At 31.7% G+C, this 15,045-nt stretch overlaps 1 long non-coding RNA gene across 1 annotated transcript; it reads right to left on the reverse strand.

The window, feature by feature from the left end:
• Window positions 1–5,731: 5,731 nt before the first annotated feature.
• Window positions 5,732–8,896, reverse strand: LOC134692980 (uncharacterized). Its single transcript, XR_010102308.1, has 2 exons — window positions 8,834–8,896; window positions 5,732–5,991 (listed from the first exon to the last, which is right to left on the reverse strand). It is a non-coding gene; the product is annotated as an uncharacterized LOC134692980 (long non-coding RNA).
• Between the last annotated feature and the right edge of the window lie 6,149 nt (window positions 8,897–15,045).

The raw sequence follows: 15,045 nt of genomic DNA on the forward strand, positions 1-15,045 counted from the left end.
CTAGATTGATTGATTGCTGTTTGATTTACGTCCAGTAACAAATATTTCATTCATGTTCATATTAACGATCACTACTATAGTAAGGGTAACCACTAGACTCTGTCCGTCCAACAGGCTATTTACGTCCAGTGGCAAGTATTAATTGCATTCATGTTCAAATTTACAGCGAATACAATAGTAAGGCTTCTACTTGACGAAATGTTTTTGAGATTTGGTCTGCAGCTTGTTATTAGTATTGTGGCCAGTTAATAAGTACATCCGCCGTGCAGCCGCTTAACTGTCCGCCTGCATACCTTTATATGTGTAAGTAATGTATCCGTATCACCATGTTACAAATATATTATATGGGCGATGGTGTCCGCCTGTTTCAATTATTTGTTATATACGAAATGGTGACGTCCGCCTGTTTCAGTGATATATATGTTATAAGAAACAAATATGTCCGCCTGTATCCCTCGTTGATTCTTTGTATATATTTTTTTATAAAAGGAAATAGCCATTTGTCCATTTCAATGATTTTGTTTAAACGGGGTTTTATAAAATTAACCATGTGACACCCCATGTCTGTTTCAATAATTTAAAAAAAGTAATTGAAGTTACTTGTATGAATGGTTAGAAATCTACGTATCGGTCCTTTGTCAGTACTTTCATACCATATATAAGATTGTATCTAAGAACCACAGACAATACTCACAGACTATTTTTATCCATGAATCCAATGCAAACAAAACTTACTGACTGTATGAAAGAACCACAGACAATAATTACAGACTGTACGTAAGTACCACAGACAAAACTTACAGACAGCAAAGACTATACAATACTTGGACTGTATCTATTAAGAACCACTGACAAAACTTACAGACTGTACGTAAGAAACACAGGCAAGACTTACATGCAGACTGTTGTCCCTAATAATTTTATTAACTATGCATTTGCATTCAGGTATCGCAGATCAAATTTATTCGTTCATAGTGTGTTAATATACGTTTTTTTATGAGTTAAGCCTCCCAATTGATATGTTATCGTGTGTTTTACTATGTTGTGATGTTATACTATTGTTTCAGAAAAGGGAAAAGGTTTGGTACAATTAAAATGTTTAATCCCGCTACAAATGTTTGCACCTGCCCTAAGTCAGGAATCTGACGTAGAGTAGTTGTAGTTTGTTTATGTCATTTACACGTGTTTTTAGTTTTTCGTTTTATACATAGATATTTTCCCGTTTGAATGGTTTTATCTGATGTACAGTAGTTTTCGTTTGTTTATGTAATATATACGTGTTTCTCGCTTCTCGTTTTTTTTTACTATATATAGATTAGACCGTTGGTTTTCCCGTTTGAATGGTTTTACACTAGTAATTTTGGAGCCCTTTACAGCTTCTTGTTCGGTGTGAGCCAATGCTCCGTGTTGAAGGCCGTACATTGACCTATAATGGTTTACTTTTATGAATTGTTATTTGGATTGAGGATTGTCTCATTGGCACTCATACCACATCTTCCTATACCTATGTATCTAAGAACCACAGACAATACTTACAGACTGTATATAAGAACCACAGACATGACTTACAGACAGTATATAAGAACCACAGACAATACATACGGACTGTATATAAGAATCAAAGACAATACATACGGACTGTATATAAGAACCACAGACAATACTTACAGACAGTATATAAATACCACAGACAATACTTACAGACAGTATCTAAGAACCACAGAAATTACATACAGACAGTATCTAAGAACCACATACAATACATACGGACTGTATATAAGAACCACAGACAATACATACGGACTGTATATAAGAACCATAGACAATACATACGGACTGTATATAAGAACCACAGACAATACATACAGACAGTTGACTGTATCTAAGAACCACAGACAATACTAACAGACAGTATCTGAGAACCACATACAATACGTAGACAGTATCTAAGAACCACAAACATTACTTACAGACAGTTGACTGTATCTAAGAACCACAGACAATACGTACAGCCTGTATCTAAGAACCACGGACATTACTTCCAGACTGTATATAAGTACCACAAACATTACTTACAGACAGATGACTGTATCTAAGAACCAGGGACATTGATTACAGACTGTATACAAGAACCACAGTCATTTCTTACAGATTGGCATATTAGAACCACAGACAATACATACGGACTGTATTTAAGAACCACAGACAATACTTACAGACAGTATCTAAGAACCAGAGACATTACTTACAGACAGTATACTGTATCTAAGAAACACAGACAATACGTATACAGCATGTATCTAAGGACCAAAAACATTACTTACAGACTGTATATATAAGAACCACATACAATACATACGGACTGTATATAAGAACAACAGACAATACATACGGACTGTATATAAGAACCATAGACAATACATACGGACTGTATACAAGAACCACAGACAATACATACGGACTGTATCTAAGAACCACAGACAATACGTACAGCCTGTATCTAAGAACCACTGACATTACTTAAAGACTGTATATAATTACCACAAACATTACTTACAGACAGATGACTGTATCTAAGAACCAGGGACATTGATTACAGTCTGTATACAAGGACCATTTCTTACAGATTGGCATATTAGAACCACAGACAATACATACGGACTGTATTTAAGAACCACAGACAATACTTACAGACAGTATCTAAGAACCAGAGACATTACTTACAGACAGTATACTGTATCTAAGAAACACAGACAATACGTATACAGCATGTATCTAAGAACCACAAACATTACTTACAGACTGTATATATAAGAACCACATACAATGCATACGGACTGTATATAAGAACCACCGACAATACTTACAGACAGTATCTAAGAACCACAGACAATACTTACAGACAGTATCTAAGAACCACAGACATTACATACGGACTGTATCTAAGAACCACAGGCAATACATACGGACTGTATATAAGAACCACAGACAATACTTACATACAGTATCTAAGAACCACAGACAATACTTACAGACAGTATCTAAGAACCACAGACATTACATAGAGACAGTATCTAAGAACCACAGACAATACATACGGACTGTAAAACATATTGCAGACTGTATCTAAGAACCACAGAAACAGCATACACGCTGTTACATTTGAATATTGGAAAATACTTTTAGACTAGATCTTTGAACCAGACATAATATACTGACAATATCTTAAATTCAAAGACAATTCATACATGTATATTAGAAGACTCTATCGAAGAAATCCATATAATTCAGTTTTACTTGGTGAAAATAGTAGTCATCTTTTAATAAACAAGAATGTGTTCCAAGTACACGGATGTCCCATCCGCACTATCATTTTCTATGTTCAGTGGACCGTGAAAATGGGATAAAATCACTAATTTGGCATTTAAATTAGAAAGATCATATCAAAGGGAACATGCTTACTAAGTTTCAAGTTGATTGGACTTTAACTTTATCTATCAAAAACTATCTCAACCAAAAACTTGAACCTGAAGAGGGAAGGATGAACGACTAACAGACGGATGAACAAACTTGAAGCGGGACGAACGAATGATCATACAAACGAACGCACTAACAGACGGATGAACAAACCAATGAACGAAAAAACGGATGCTCTGACCAGAAAACAAATTGCCCATAAATCGGGCATAAAAAGAATTTCACTCATGCTTAGCTACAATACCAAGTTCAACTGAGGCTTTATGTTGCACTCAATTCCCTCTGTTTTCTATCTTTTGTTGTTTGATTTTCTATATGATGCAAATTATATTTAAACTCTATATATATTACTGGAACAGCCTTCCTTTCAATATACATATTGGATAAAATCAAATCAATCAAACATGTTTAATTAATTTTATTCTTTATTGTAAAACTTTAAATTTTCTAAATTTATCTATACATTAGTGACATGCATAAAGCACAATTGATATTTTCATACATAATATTATGGTACAAAATAAAATAGACAAACAAGTTACCTATCTAAAAATTGTGAGCATTTATAGAGGGCACAAAGTGTTTTTGAGAAAAAAAATTAATAGGAAGACGATTTCAATAGATATCTTTAGATATATATTTTAATCTATTATAGACCAAACAAATTTATCAACAAATTTACCAGTTTCAAAAATTAATAATGAACAACCAATTTATCTTACAAAAAGACAATGTTTTATACATTTTCATTTCTACATTTAAGGATGTTTGCTGCTCAGTTTCAAAATAAATAACTTTCCATAAAACCAGTATATATTGATAGGGGATAAATTGAGGAATCAAAAAAGCAAAAAAATATAGGGGTCAATGTGCTTGTTTTCGAGATACTAGCCAATGATATTTTGGCGGGAAAATGTTCTCTCTTGATGTTTCATAGCTTTATCATTGACCATTTAAAGTTGTCAAAAACTTTTAAAAAATATATAAGATTTCATAAGACTTTTACAAATGGCTTTTAATCATACATTTAAAAGATTTAAAAGATTTAAAAAAAGAAAAATTGGGGTTCATGGGCAATTTTTTTTAAGGCATTCAAATGCATAAAACCAGAGGATTTCGAAAATCTGACAAAATTGCAAAACATGACAAGCAAACATCCTTAAATATAGTGAATTAATTAGTTGTAACTTTTTGACTGAGGCTTGTTACTCTTAGTCCTATGACTCTTTTTGTTTTTCAACACGTAATGTCGACAATCAACAAGCATAAATATGAAGTCAATCCAGTTTATATATTCATCATAATTTAAAATAAAATTATTTGCAATAATGAAGTATCAGCATATCATAATCATTATGTATGTTTTTCTGTACATGTATTTACGACATATAAAAATCACAAATTTGAGGTATTCGTCACCTGTGTTTTTTGCTATTATTTCATACAAAAACACATTTTTTCCAAAAAAATATTTTGAGGGCATTTATGGTTGGATTTTTATCAACAAGGCCTTAAAAGATGTAGAATTGTCTAAAGTTTGTTTGTTTATTTGGTTTTAGTTTTGTCTTCATGTGTTTTTGTTTTCTCTTGATATGAACACATACAATACATTTTTATAATTTAATTTGGTTGAATACATAGCAAATTTCTGAACAGAAAATAATATTTGTGTTTATCTAGTGAAAAAATGAAAATTATCCACTAAGACAATGTATCCAAATAAAAAAATAAACCTGTGACAATTCTGCTTCTATTGGTACCAAGTTGCTTAAAATCAAACCAAAAATGTCCCCAAAATATATTTTTGAAAAAATGTGTTTTTATATGAAATAATAGCAAAAAAATGCAGGTGACGAATACTTTTGGCCAGGTACTGTATATTAATTTTATAAGATAAACACATCCTCTATGCAACGAAGAAAATCCCAATAAAAAAATAAGATTCAGAACTAACCTAAATTATACTCTAAATTTTTTTTACTGTTGTGACACTTTCCAAAGTTTTTTTGTATGGAGTCTTCATAATTTGGTTATATTTTAATAATTTATATTTATTTATTCCAAGCTTCACTAATCTTTTCAGAGAGGCATTCATTATAAGTGGACAGTCCTTATGGTATATATTTTTTCATAACTAAATATAATCGGGTTGGATTAATACTACACATATTAAGATATAAAAAAACACAGTTCATACTAACAAGGTTTTTAAGAATGACATCTTAATCCTATGAAATAAAAAACCAAAGTAACCTAAGGCTTAATAAAAACCTTTAATAGTAGGAAAAGGTATAAAAACAATAACAACATATTTAAAAAAGTGTAATTACAAAACAGATTGATACATTAGAACAATACATAACATAAATTTACATAACTCTATCGTAGTGGTAAAATATCAAACAGAAGCTTAAAACTAAGTGCAATAAAACACGTCTTCTCCGTTCTTTAAAGCCATTCTTGCCATTCACTCTTTGACACTTGTTTGGCAAGCACTGAGAAGTCTTGATAAACCTAAAATAGAATTGCTTTCATATAAAATTCACAAAAAATGGTTTAATTATCGAAATAGACATTCATTATTAAATGGAAAGAAAAGTGTGAACTGTTCAGATCACATTCCAGATAACTGGTTATTCCAAAGAATATATTAAAGTCATGTTGGAATGATGTCTTCTTCAGGTTTGGGCGTGTTGCAAAAAATCTCTTTAAGTATAATGCAATATTATACCACTGGAACATCTTAAGCTTGAAAACTAGATCAAGCTATCAAAAAATTAAGTGTGATTATTTAAATTAAAAATATTATATCCTAATAAAATCAAGGGCAGATAATTACATTGATTTTTATAAGACAATTTGTGTTTTGTATTTATTTTTAAAGAACATAAGGCTGTGGCCTCCTTTTTTTATTTGATGTTTCAAATGTTCTTATAAAAAGTAATTCTCTAATTAAATTAAAATGTAATGCTACTGGGCAAGTATCGCAATAATAAAAACTTGTATTCTAGTTACTAAAACATAGATATGTTAGACTCCTAATTTATCTGTACTTTTGTGGATATCTTATTAAACTTTGTAATATATGTAAAGAAAAATAATATTAACAAGGACTTTCGTGATTCTAGTTTGAAACAACAGTAAGCACAGAACAGCATTTGATAGTATTTAGCATTCTGAGAGTATTGCATAAAACTTTAAGTCAACCCACTAAAGGAAACCCTACCCCGTATTTCAATTCATCCTCTGAAATATTTCAGACCAATATGATTTTCCTTCATACACATTCCCAGGTGGTGTAATACAACTGTATAAAATTTCAACAATATCGATAAAGCCGATAAGGAGAACATCCACTTATCTTAATAGACACTGTTGCAACATATTGCAGGAAAAAAACTTAAAGGGAGCCCAGTTGCCCATGGCTCCTAGATTTTGAGCTAGGCCCCTAAAATTTCAGATAAAGTTAAGTTGAACATATAGAAAATAATTATGAAATACCTGGTCTGGGCTCCCAGTTTATAATTCCCAAGTTTCGTCCCTGTATTGCAATAGAAAACAATTAAGATATATTTCCCCCTTAAAATATTTCAGACCAGGGTTATTTCCTTCATATACACTCTCTGGTGGTGTCAGCCAACTGTAAATTTTCATCAATATCCATCAAGCTAATTAAACATAGTTGCACTTACAGGTCCTGTTGCCACTTATTGCAAATTTAAACTAAGTAGGTTCAATTATCTCCCTTGAAAATTATTGGATCTGGACTATTTTCCTACATGCTCAGTCATTTTGTTGTCAGTCTAAGGTTGTGTACTGCAACAGTGTTAAGTTTCAAAATCAATCAATGGGAATAATGGGACTAGGTGAGTATTTGAGTTGCACTTACAATACCTGTTGCCATATGTTGCAATATTAAACTAAGTCAATTTTAATATTAAACTAAGTAAATTCAATTATCTCCCTTGAAATATTTCAGACTGTAAAGTTTCATCTTTTTGGTACATACATTACAGATAGTTAAGTTTACAAGACATATGAACAGATAAACAGACAGATATTAAACTAAGTAAATTGCAATATTAAACTAAGTAAATTCAATTATCTCCCTTGAAATATTTCAGACTGTGTAAAGTTTCATCTTTTTGGTACATACATTACTGAGAGTCAAGTTTACAAGACATATGGACAGACAGACAGAGTGATGCATATATTCACTCCAAAAAGTTTGTGGCTTTTTTAAAACAAGATTATATCATGTCAGGAGTCAATTTAAACAGTTATCTTCAATAGATTTAGCATACAGTACAGAGAAAGAATTATATCAGAATTATTTCATTATTTTTTTTATTTTGGATCCAGAAAAATAAAACACTACTAGTAAGGGCTCTTCACCAAAGTTTCATGAGAATTGCTGAAAGCATTTTTGGGTTATTGTCCAAAAACTGGAAAATTCCCCCTTTTGTAATGAATAAAACCCAATAACTCTGAACTATAAAATCTAAAATTTATAAAATTCTAAAGGGAGCTTACATCAATATAAATAATTCACCAAAGTTTCATGAGAACTGCTGAAAGCATTTTTGAGTTATTGTTTAAAAACTGGAAAATTCCCCTTTTTTATGAATAAAACCCTGTAACTGGGAAACATATAATTTAAAATTCACAAAATTTGAAAGGAAGCTTATGTCAAAAGATATAAACAATTCACCACAATTTCTTGCAAATTGGTGAAAGCTTTCTTTAATTACTGTCAGGAAACTGAAAAATCCCCCTTTTTTAAATGAATAATACCCCATAACTCAGAATTAAAATCTAAAAATTATAAAAAAAGGGGGCTCACGTCAATAGATATAAACTATTCACCAAAGTTTTATGCAAATTGGTTTAAGCGTTTTTGAGTAAATGTCCATCATGTTAACGACGAACGGACAGACAACGGTATACCATAATACGTCCCATCACCTGGTCTATAACAAGAACTGTGAAAAGACAATTATTTGTACATGCATTTAAATTGTGTCATTTCTGAGTTGATTAAATGTTTCATAAGTTATTCCATGGAAACTGTTTGTAGCACCATGTACAGTCTGCCTTCCTTACCAAAGTACTAACCAGTTTTCTATTGGTCAATAAAACATAAATTTTCAATGAAATATGCCTTAATTGAATGAATTTAAATGAAGTTGTTAAATTAAAGTATTTGTTTTTCAGAGCAACTAATCCTAAATATTCTTCAGTCTCAAACATAGCATTTTTTGGGGGGCCTGGGGGGGGGGGAGGGGGGGGGGGTGTTATTGATACCATTGTAGGTTCTGAATTTCTTTCAACATCACCAGAAAGTTGAAGTATTAACCTTTTGAAGTTCTTTCAGCACCTGCTTGCTAAAACCTTCTCTGTTGTTACTTTATTACACCCTGAAACAATAAACATATAGAAATATATTTTTAACATGTATGTAAAAGTAAATACAGTAGTCTTAAATATTTTATAAGATATCTCATATAGTTTATAAGATATCTCATATAGTTTATAAGATATCTCATATAGTTTATAAGATATCTCATATAGTTTATAAGATATCTCACATAGTTTATAAGATATCTCATATAGTTTTAGAGAAACTTGATTGAGAAAGATACATTAGTTGTTAATATGATAAAATTGAGAATGGAAATGTGGAATGTGTCAAAGAGATAACAACCCGGCCATAGAACAAACAACAGCAGAAGGTCATTTACACATCAGACTGTGCTGGTTACCCAAACTTCAGATACACCAAACCAGACCCTTCTGAGAAACATGCAATATGTGCTCTCAATTTTAGAATTCATTTGTACACTTAAATTAGTTCTACAAGGATCACCAGTCCTATACCCACCTTTCAAATAAAACTCAATTACCATATATTTTGATATTTACACCTTATCAGGCCTACAAACTATTTTGTTTAAATACTTTCTACTTTGAAGTATATTTATTTGTCTGGCCCAATTTGGTGGTGGTACATGTTTATACAAATATAAAAAAGAAGATGTGGTATGATTGCCAATGAGACAACTATCCACAAAAGACCAAAATGACACAGACATTAACAACTATAGGTCACCGTACGGCCTTCAACAATGAGCAAAGTCTATCTGATTTTTTTAGCCAAATTTCTGCTCAAACCAATTCTCAGGGCTGTCTTATACTTGCAGTGATTTTTTTTGCTCTGTGTTGATAGCCTTACTGCACATGTGACTTTAAGTTCTGAAAAAATGTAATAAAGCCCTGATCCTTTGATTTTTGTGTGTGTTTATAGATACAAAAACTACTTTATTTTTGAAAAAAAAAAAAAAATCCTGTGGACATGCATACTCTTATTATGTGAAGAAATATCCTACTATTTGAGTTGTATCTCAAACACTGTAGTAGGAGAAAGCCGAGAAAAAAAATGTATTCTTATAGGGAAAAACAGACAGTGGGACAGACAGGTTTAATCAATATGGCCCTTTAAATTTTTCAACATTTAGTTAGCCCAAAAAATAATGAGACAAATGTCAACAAACTATAAAAGGCAAACAACTGTGCAAAATGTCATTGGCCTAAGTGTTTTGGGGCTTAAACAAAACAAATCTCAACAACAAAAAATGTGCCAAATTTCACATTAATATAAACATTGCACTCCTTCCTAAACTTCGGGAGTTTTTGAACATTTGGGATTTTTAAAGAATCACATTAAATTCCTTACAATACCAAATCCTTATAAATAAGTTTTTCTCAGAGGATTTGCATTTATATGATGTCAATATTTACTTTTAGAAATTGTAGACCACACTACATTTGGCCGTAAATTGAGAGTTGTCTCTTTGATAACCAAACCACATCTTCTTTTTTTTTTTTATAAAGTATCAATCCTCCCTTTAAGATTATAATTTAATATGAAGGGTGATATGATGTTGTCAACTACATTATATGGTAAACAGACTTTTTCTACTTTTCTATAAAACTTGAAAAGTCTCACCCATAATTATAAAGACTATATTATCCTCTGAAAGTTTTACTACATATAATATCATCAATTAACAGGCTATTATTTGAACTTGGAATTATTTTTAATTATGGAATTTGCTTGATTTCTTGTTATTGAATTTTTTAATAAATCCCATGTTTATTCTGTAGAGGGTGGTAAAGGGTTATTTTCGTGCAACGTTTTGGGCCTTTTTATTACACGTGTTTTTGTGTTTTGACGTTTTATTTCTCGTTTTCTCGTGTTTGGTTTGACGTGCGTGCCTCGTGTTTTCCTTTATTAATTTTCTGTGTTTTGTGTCGGTAATCTTAATTTCTCATGCTTTTCTCACATTTGATTAAAAAGTAAACCAGGACTAAATTCAAAGTCAGTCCGCAGATTGTTTTAAATTATGAGTTTCCAGAATATTTAAAACAGCTACCAAATTAATTATTATGAATAGTATTTTTCTCTCAAATCAGTTGCAACTATAGCGGACGCTACAAGGTGACAGCAGGGTCATAATACCCATTATATAATGACTAGATGATCTCAAAGAAGGGCTGATTAATAAATTACTTAACTTTTTACATTAATATTTACTAATTATTTCTCGTGCTTTGTTTTTTTCAGATTTTTATTTTCCGTGCAACGTGTTCGTGATGTTTATTTCAAGTGTTTCCGTGTTCAATGTCCCCCTTTACCACCCTCTCTGTACTTTCTATTACAAAGAAAATAGTTTATTTTCAATAGAATGTACTGTGCCGCGCACACAACACTATCTAACCAAAATACATTGTATGGAAAGTGTTATTTAAACTGCTCAAAAGATTATACATGTAATTCCACCTTATGTAATAATGCTGTATTTTGATTGGTTGAGAAACATGGTATTTTTCACCAATTTCTATATATCGAGATATTCTTTTCTCTGCCGGGGTATTTGCCATTAGGGAATTCCATGTGCCGGGGTATTTGCTAGCAAATACCATGGCAGATGGGAAATATCCTAGCAAATACCATGGCAGATGGGGAATACCATGTCTAAAAATAACTCAATGAATTATTTATATTCTAATATAACAAATTCATGGTCATTCTAAATATATGGTTTCAGATGAAATAGTTAGGATAAAAAGCATAATTAATATTGAATTTGGAATGACGTAAAATAACCGGGAATGACGTCATAAATAAAACTCAATGGAAACAAATTGTCAACCGGTCACATAAAACTGGAATCCACTAGTATTACGCTTCACCGAAACTGATGAACAAAGTGTAGTAGTAAGCCGAGAACCAGCTTTTTATCATAAAAAGGGAGACATATATAATACAGTCAGTGACTGTACATAAAAAAATGATAAGAAATGATAATACGGTCATTGCACATAGCAAATAGCACAGCTGCAGTGTATACAAAAATTATACATTCAAGTCAAAATTTCATATGATACCTGATTATAATATTTTTTTTTAGGTGAAACATTTGGTGGAATTAAACAACTATATCATGCTTACAAGGCTCTGGAAATTTGTACCTCTCAACCGGTATTTTTGGCAAATACCCCTTGTAAGCATGATATATTTGTATATAATACCAAATAAACATGGAATTTATCAAAAATATTTAAATACAAGAAATTACACAAATTCCATAATTAAAAATAATTCCAAGTTCAAATAATAGCCTGTTAATTGTTCTTTTAAGAACTTTCTGTGCTTCACAATAAGCATGATTAAAAATTTGTTAATGTAGCCAGAAACATTACGTTAGTCATCACAAGAGAAAAGCATACCTTTCTTATGACACAAGTTATGTTCTTCTCATATATTTTATGATGGTATAATACTAAACCGCTAATGGGAGGGATAGTTCCTGATATTCATATAATGAAGACAATCTTTCAATCAGCTTAATTGAGGTCTGGAGCTGGCATGTTTGTAACTGCTAGTAGTCTGTTGTTATTTTCTTTTGTTACATCTTTTGACATTGGATTAAGACTTCTCTTGAACTGAATTTTACTGTGCCTATTGTTATGCGTTTACTTTTCTACATTGGCTAGAGGTATAGGGGAGGGTTAAGATATAATAAAAACCATGTTTTACCCCGCTGCATTTTTGCGCCTGTCCCAAGTCAGGAGCCTCTGGCCTTTGTTAGTCTTGTATGCTTTTTAATTTTAGTTTCTTGTGTATAATTTAGAGTTAAGTATGCCGTCCATTAGTCCATTATCACGGAACTAGTATATATGTTTGTTTAGGGGCCAGCTGAAGGACGCCTCTGTGAGCAGCAGTCTCTCGCTGCATTGAAGACCTACCTATTGGTGACCTTCTGCTGTTGTCTGTTCTATGGTCAAATTGTTGTCTCTCCGGCACATTCCCCATTTCCATTATCAATTTTATTGTTCTTACAGAAAGTTTCAATTACAGGAGCATCCATAACTAGAGCAATCATTCCAGTATAAAATCACTAGTGTAATCATTCCTGGTTCCAAAACACTAGTGTGAACATTCCTTGGATTGGATGAAAACACAGTTGTTAACATCAATCAACAATGCAGGTTTCAAATACACCAAAAAATATCAAGCCCCATTTTATATATATATTTCCCTTTAAAAAAAACCCATTTTAGAACCTTATAATGACCCTGGGTGGATGTTTTTCACTGGACCTGGATAAAAAAAAACTAGTGAATGTTTGTTGGTGGATAAAAATCACTAGGAAATTTCTTCCTCTGGATAAAGTACACTGGTGGAATCAAACCACTATTATATAACCATTACTTTGCATTATAGGACTAGTCGCATGGTGTACAGTTAGGGATTCAAAGCAGCTGAACACTAATTTATATATAAAATTAAGTTTTAATGGCAACTACTCATGCAACATAATTCTGCAAGTTTTGATGCAACTTGTGACAAAATCTATCAAGAAGTGACTTGTTAACAGTTATGTATTTCATTTTAATATTTTGGAGTAAATACAAGTGTGGACACAGATGAGTGTGGATAGTATGTATGGATGTTTGACAGTGTCTTATGACAAAATGAGTTCTATGTTTTTTCTATATGGTGTTATTAACTATGTTGCACGATGACAACCAATCTGAGCATTATGAGTGTTATTTATTAATTTTTGTATGCCCCCACCTACAATAGATGATGGGCATTATGTTTTCTGGTCTGTGGGTCCGTTCGTTCGTTTGTCCCGCTTTAGGTTAAAGTTTTTGGTCATGGTAATTTTTGATGAAGCTGAAGTCCAATCAACTCGAAACTTAGTACACATGGTCATTATGATATGATCTTTCTAATTTTAAAGCCAAATTAGACTTTTGACCCCAATATCACGGTACATTGAACATAGAAATGAAAGTGGGAGTTTCAGGTTAAAGTTTTTGGTCAAAGTAGTTTTTGATGAAGCTGAAGTCCAATCAACTTGAAACTTAGTACACTTGTTGCATATGATATTGACATAAACGAGAAAACAAATCTGTAAGCGTATCGTCTCTCTTTACAACAATGGCGAAATTTTCTCATCTCGATCCTCCTTCATCCCAGGTCACATCATAATCCCAAGCACTTCCGGTGGCCAAGTGATTTCATTGGCCGTTATATAGACTCTACTACGAGTTGCCAATCTCTTGTATTATATGTCTCTGATTGAATGAAATATTTTCTATTTAGATTTCGAGACAACCTAAAGTTTCCTTTATAATCACGATAATAGAATTACGTCTGCTATTCCTGAAATGTCAACAATCTGAGAGAAAAAAAAACCAATTTGCTCTTCTGTGAAATGTAGAATACATTTCACGACACTTTTTGTTTGTGTAAGATTTTCACATTTAAAACCATTAGTGACGTCCTAAGCTTGACTGTGTTGGTTTTATCAAAATAATGAAGAGTTTTCTCCCTTTACGTGACAAAATACAGGTTTCAAATTTGTCTTATAAGATTATACCTTTAAATTGGTGTGGAAGAAAAAAATTGTTTTAAACACAACTGAATTAACATATTCTAAAAAAAAAAAAGACAAAAATGTTAGATATATCAAATATACTTTCGTTTTCAATCTGACAGTTCATTGTTATATTGATTGAGTTCGAATAATACGTATTTTCAATACTTTTAAGGGACCGGTCAAAATTTCTTGATGCATGGGACCGGTGCAAAAAGAAAATTGTCTGAAATAATTCTCTTGATCCCATGGTTACTGGCAGATTAAAATATGATTGTCCCATGCACTTTACCTAGTAAAAAAGTGTGTGTCCCATGTTAAAGCACAAAAACATGATCAAAGTTGTGGATACATTTCATGCTACAATGTATTTGGATAGCTGAAAAATAATGCTACTATGTGTGAACTGTATCTATTTTGCTATTATAAAGTAAACAAAACAATACATAAGCATATGGTATTGCCAACACAGGAGCCCAAACAGATGACAATATGTTATTGATTATAATAAATGATACATGTATGCAATATTAAACAATTAACATGCATGAAGTGTATGGTAGAATACATTTTTTTCAAAAAAATTGCAGCTTAATTCAGAATCTGACTATTCTAAATT

This window comes from Mytilus trossulus, chromosome 12 (assembly GCF_036588685.1).
Source record: "Mytilus trossulus isolate FHL-02 chromosome 12, PNRI_Mtr1.1.1.hap1, whole genome shotgun sequence".
Lineage (NCBI taxonomy): Eukaryota > Metazoa > Mollusca > Bivalvia > Mytilida > Mytilidae > Mytilus > Mytilus trossulus.